Below are 6,631 nucleotides of genomic sequence, written 5' to 3'. Positions count from 1 at the left end.
AATGAATCTTAGCTAATGTAGACACCTGTACCTGGATACTTTCTTAAGCAATGGAGCCTAGGCTCAGAGATAGCTGCACTCATTTCCAGGCCAGGGCGAAGGGAAAGCCTCCTTCTCTCCCTGCCTCAATTTTTGTGTACTCCTAAATTCCATTTTTCTCATGACAGCTTGAGTGCTTCACTTCAAAGGAATTTTAATTTTCTTCTTTGAAAGGATAGAGAGGATATTCCTTTCGGTCTCCCACCAGAAGGTAAACTTCATCTAGTCAGGGACCATCACTGTCTTTTTCATAATCACTCAGCATGATGCCTGAAATAAAGCAAGTATTCCTCAACGAGTATTTTTATAATGAATGAATGATTGAATATCCTATTTTTCAAAAATATATAGTTGTCTTTCACAACTTGCCATTTAAACCTATTTATGTAAGCAAAGTATATTGCTAGAGAGGAATCTATGTCATGGGATGAATTTAAGTATCAATGCATGAATGACATTATAGAAATGAATAATTAGGAGAAGAAAAGTATGAAGGATATATAGGGTGTCCCCAAAATTTGTACACACTTTGACAGCTGATTTCTATTACAATTTAAAAATATATACATATATTTTATTGATTTCAGAGAGAGGAAGGGAGAGGGAGAGAGAGATAGAAACATCAATGATAAGAGAGAATCATTGATCGGCTGCCTCCTGCACACCCCACACTGGGGATTGAGCCTGCAACCCTGGCATGTGCCATGATCAGGAATTGAACCATGGTCCTCTGGTTCATAGGTCAATGCCCAATCACTGAGCAACACCAGCCAGACTGATTTCTATTACATTTTAAAAATGTATTTTAATAAGCATTGCCTTTGTAAATATTCAAAGTGTGTATACATCTTTGAGACATCTTGGAGAAGGAATTTACAAAGAAGCTGGGCTATGAGAATTCCTACTGTTCCAGTATACTAGTAAATGGTGAGCTATCTTCTGCTTTTGTAGGATTATATACAGTCAGGATTAGCACAAACTGAGAGTAAACGGAATGTCACTATATATTAGAACGTGGCTGACCGAAGGTAAGAGAGGCTAGATTTCATGATTACTCTGCTGTGATTCCCTAAGACAATCCTATGAGGTATGCTAAATATAACTGAAAAAGGTCTCTAGAAGAAGAGTTCACACACACTCACACACACACACACACACACAGACACACACATACATACACACACACATACACACACACAGAATTTATTAGAGAAATTTGTAGCAAGGATTGGCAGCATCTATAGCATAAGTCTCCGAAGATGAGCAGCAGAGATGGAACAAGTTGAAAAGGGGAAATAATTGAAATAACAATGGCTAACTCAAAGAGCTGAGCAGACTGGTAACTAAGGGCAATTAGTAGACGCTGCCTTAGCTCACCACCACTAAGGAACATATAACAATGAGTCTCAGTAGAATGAAGGGATCAGTATACTTAATTTACTAGTTTTATATTTTATATATAATTTAGGATGGAAAGAAAATAATAAAACTATCCAAGTAGTTGGAGCTGAATTTTTTAGATACTTGTAGTCCACTGCTCCATGATCTTCAACAGGTGGGGATGTGTTATTGAGTTTCTTAAGGTGTTGGGTTGGGTTAATTTTTTCCTCATTTCTGAAGGATAGCTGTGATGGTTATAGAATTTCTGCAGGAACTTTGTATTTCTTAATTCAGCACTTTCAATATGTCATTTTTTTGTTGCCTTCTGGACTCCACAGTTTCTGATGAAAACTTAGCTATTAATCTTTCAAGGGCCCTTTGTTATGATGAGTAATATTTCTCTTTCTGATTTAAAGATTCTCTTTGTCTTTGTTTTTAAAAATTTATTTATGTTGTGCCTAAATGCAGATCTTTTTGAGGATATACTACTTTGATGTCATTGTACCTCTGGGATGTGTAGGTTAATGTTTTTTAAATTAAACTTGGGAATATATGAGTCTCATTTCTTCATTTTTTCTGTAAATTTCAATCTCTCTTCTACTCCTGCATTTACAGTATGCATATGTTGGTGTGTTTGTTGTTATCCCTCAGGTCTCTAGCTGCTAATTTACTTCATTAATTTTTCTTTTTGTTCTTAAGATTAGATCATCTCATTTGACACATATTTATGTTTTCTTATTCTTTTTTTTTCTGTTACCATAAATCTGCCGTTGAGTCCCTCTAGTAAAATTTTTATTTCAGATATACCTTTCAACTCCAGAATTTCTATTTATTTTGTTTTCCCTAACTTCAATCTCTAATTCATAGTCTTTGCTTGGTGAAACATTGTTTTCTACATTATTTTAGTCCTATAGAAATGTTTTCTTTTAGTTTTTTTTTTAACATATATTATACCTGATTCAAATCCTTTGTTTAGTCAGTCTGACATCGACACATCCACAAGGACAAATTTTATTTATGGCTTTTCTTGTGTATGGGCCATACTTTCCTGGTTATTTGTGTGTATTGTAAACTTTATTGAAACCTGGACATTTTAAATTATAAAATGTGGTAACTCCCCAGGGTTTCTTGTTGTTGCTGCTTATCACTCTTGTTCTGACTGCTTAGTGATTTTCCTGGACAAATTCTGTAAAGGCACTATTTTTGTTGGGTACAATCACTCTGGTTTCTGCTTGTTTAGCTTAGTAGTCAGAGAATGACTCAATTGAGACTTATTGAAGTTTCCAGAATACTAGCTCTTCCATTCTTACTGAGGGAATCCTTGTGTCTGTTAGGCCAAGTTTACGGTGCTCCCAAAGGTTACAAATTTATGTTAGCCGTCACATCCTGTCTGTTCAGAGCCTCAAGATCTGCTACACATGAGAGAGTAGGTATTCTCAGGTCTTTCCTGGTCAGAAGCAGTCTCGCACAGGTGCATGGCCTTTAGGTTCCTAAGAATTTTTTTTTTCAGATTTTTCCAAGCCCCCAAGAATTTATCTTTTCCCAGATTTTCTTTTTTAAATTTTGTTGACCAGATTCTGGACTCCAGATGATATCATATCACTATCTCCAGTAGCTGTATGTTAAATAACTGTCACTTATTTTTTAGACAAACACAAGGGGATAGAGCTTTCCACTGAGTGAGCTTTGAATCTGGTCAGACTTACTTTTGTGTATTGTATATTTTTAACTTTAAAAAGTTAATTTTGATACTTCCTCCAGCGTCCCACAGTTTTTATGTAGGAGCACATTTCCAGCTGTCCTTCCTCCATCCTCCTGGAAGGACTCATTTTGGGGGGTATTAATTTTAATCACTTGGATAATATGTTTTCCAAACTTTTCCCATTTTAAAATTACTTGTTTCTCTTGTAATTAATAATAATTTTGTGGAGAGGTAAGTTGGGTCTATTAATTTATCCTGTTTCTAATCAGTATTTCAATTTATTTATTTATTTATGGATTCTTTTTAAAAAAAAATATTTTATTGATTTTTTACAGAGAGAAAGGGAGAGAGATAGAGAGTTAGAAACATCGATGAGAGAGAAACATCGATCAGCTGCCTCCTGCACACCCCTCACTGGGGATGTGCCCGCAACCAAGGTACATGCCCTTGACCGGAATCGAACCTGGGACCTTTCAGTCCGCAGGCCGACGCTCTATCCACTGAGCCAAACCGGTTTCAGCGATTCTTAGTTTATTCAAAGTCTTGTAATCTGCTACTGCCATTATTTATTTTAATAATCAAATCATCCTACAGATGTCAAATGTTAGCCATTTTAATCAGGCTTTTACCTTTTGGTATCATTCTCTGAGGACTTCATTTCCATAAAAACAGACATTCTAGATCATCTGCCTTTTTCCTTACTGGACCATGAAATAAAGTATTTCTCTAAGGTGCTCTGGTAATTTTCAGTAGATAATGATATATAAACCAAAACCTGGCAATAATTGTACCTATGTTTATAGGAGTGTCATTTCACTACTTCTTGGCCTTTGAAGTTGACAGAGTTAGGGAATATGTATGTGCATGTGTGTGTGGTTTGCATGTAAATGTATATGTACATGTAAAGCACACATGTACAAATATATGTACATACAGACATGTCTATCACATTTCCTTCTGTAAATAGCTGTATGCAGGGGGTTGGAAAAAGTAGGGTTACATGTGTTCCTATGGAAAATGACATGCAGGTTATGAATATTACAATAGCTTTATTAACTCCATGCTTCACATCCTCACAACTATAAACCTCCTTTTGCCCCACCACATATGTTGAAAACTTAGACTTCACTCCAACTGATTCCACTAACATACAAAAAATGTATCCCTTCTCATAGGTATCCTCCATCTCCCATAACTACCCTAACCATAAATATATTTACTTATTGAAACAAATGTTCCCTTATAAAACAAATCTTCCATTGCCACTGTCTCCATGCCAATGTCTCCTTTTCTCAGCTTCGGCTCAAACACACCTGCAGGCCACACCCTCCTGCACTACATGGATGCTCTCCTTTTCTGCCCTGAGCTACTCCACTGCCCCTACAAACAGTGTTCTCATGTGCACAGACTCTGAAACCCTGTGCCTGACTTCTCTCTTACCCAGAAGTCCTCCTCACTCCTCCTGACTGGGGACCCTATGCTGCACTACATCCCTGGCCTCTGGGTGCCCTTTTTATGTCATTTGTTGTTTTCTGTAACAGTGACTGACATTTCATAGTCCGCCACCACGCACACAGATGCCTTCTTTACCTTGCCTGGGCTCTGACACAGAAAGCCTGGCTGCCGTCACCAGGAAAACACTCCTTGCACTGGCTGGACTGCAGTGCCCTGAGCCATGGGGATGTCTTCCTCAGCACGCTTGCTGAGGCTGAACCCCTCACATGCAGCCACAGCGCTTAAGCATTCCCTGGGCTGAGCGCCACCATGCACAGCTCGGCATACTGGCTCTCAGAGTAAATTGATCAAGAAGGCAAAGCTACAGAAAATGAAAAGGCAGAAATCACTTGAAAATTCTACATCATGTTTTTAGACAATGTGCCATATATCTCAAAGCTGCACATGCATAAATTTGTCTAGTAAAAAGAATACATTTATGCTTTTGCTACTGTGTCTTTCAAAATAGTGCAGTTCTTTAAAATTCCAAAATCATTGACCAACTGCTAAATTTTGTTTATAGCATACATTTCTTAACTTGGAGCTGTTACTAAAGAATGAAGGCACACAAGGTCAATGACTTCAGATTTTCTAGTTGAATTTATAGAAATATATTCTTGTATCACTTAAACGACAAATTCAGGTATATCTTCAAAATGAGTACAGAAATTGCTCCCACATACTAATTACCAAATACCTTTGAATTTTTACTCGTTTAAAGTGTAAAATGTGAGTAATTTCTAAATAGTTCATAGTCTTAGAAATTAGTCGCAATCAAACAAAACTTGCAACCCTGTAAACATTTGCAGCAATACATAAATATTTTCTACATAAAGGGATCACAACTTGCAACCCTGTAAACATTTGCAGCAATACATATTTTCTACATAAAGGGATCACAGTATACATAGCTATGTCTTATAGAGTGCCTGTGTGCATCAAGCATACATAGTTAATGTATGTTAATCTGTTACAAGTGTTTGTATGTACTGTGAATATACATGCACATAGTTAGTACATATATTATCATGCCTGGACATTTCAGGAGAATTCGTTTTCATTAGATTAATAATTGAGGCTTGAAAGCCTGTTTCTTTTATTTGGCAGATCAAACAGTGATTGTTTATTTTTATTCTCTTAGCTATCTTGCAGAAATAAAATGAAATAGGAAAGGAAAATAAGTTTCACAATAAGTTACTCCTTCTAACTTCAAGCTGATATCCGGAGGGAGTTAAGAAAATAAGAAGAAAAATAGAACAGCACACTGATTCTTCTGTTATTAACTGAATTCACTTTGAACTGACCAAGGTAAGGAATGTTGAAGTTTGATTAATGAAATGTCAAGGCATCACTATTCTTAAAAAAAAAAAAAAGAGGGGACATTGTATTGTCAATTGTTGATAATTATCATGTTAATCTATGAATGTTTTATTGTGGGGATATTTTAAAACTATGTTCTCTAGATTTTAGGGGTAAAGGATATTAGCATAATGGATTATTTCTTATATTTGTGTCCAAGTAAATTTTTAAAATTCTAAAAGATAAAAGTTCAGAAGCAAAGCATGAGAAATTGTATTGCAAAAGCCATAATTGCAGCAAAATCAATTAGGCAATTTTTCTTGGTCGCATTTGAAGCTTTGACATCACACATTCTGTTTATTTGCTTCTGGCCTAATAATCCTCTGCATGCTGGGAAAAATCTTTGTTCTCTGATAGAAGTAATAAAGCTGTCTGCACGATTCCCTCTTGTGAGACACAGAGTGTTCCTATTTTATTTAATCTATTGGTGTGCAGCCTTTTCAAAGTAAATCCTTCACACACGCTGAACAGAGAAAGACATGCAAGGGGCTGGTCCGAGAAGTATAAAAATTAAAAAGTTCCCTGTGAAGAAATAATGACGGCTCTCTAAAAAAAATTAAATAAATAAGAAACTTGGGTCAAGTGGGCCTTGACTCTCATTGCTACCAGAGTGTGTAGCTCTTCATATTCTCCCAACCCCCCTGTTCTTCAGTTGTT

Source organism: Myotis davidii, unplaced genomic scaffold, assembly GCF_000327345.1.
Source record: "Myotis davidii unplaced genomic scaffold, ASM32734v1 scaffold269, whole genome shotgun sequence".
In the NCBI taxonomy this organism is placed as follows: Eukaryota; Metazoa; Chordata; class Mammalia; order Chiroptera; family Vespertilionidae; genus Myotis; species Myotis davidii.
Note: the sequence above shows the minus strand (reverse complement) of the source record.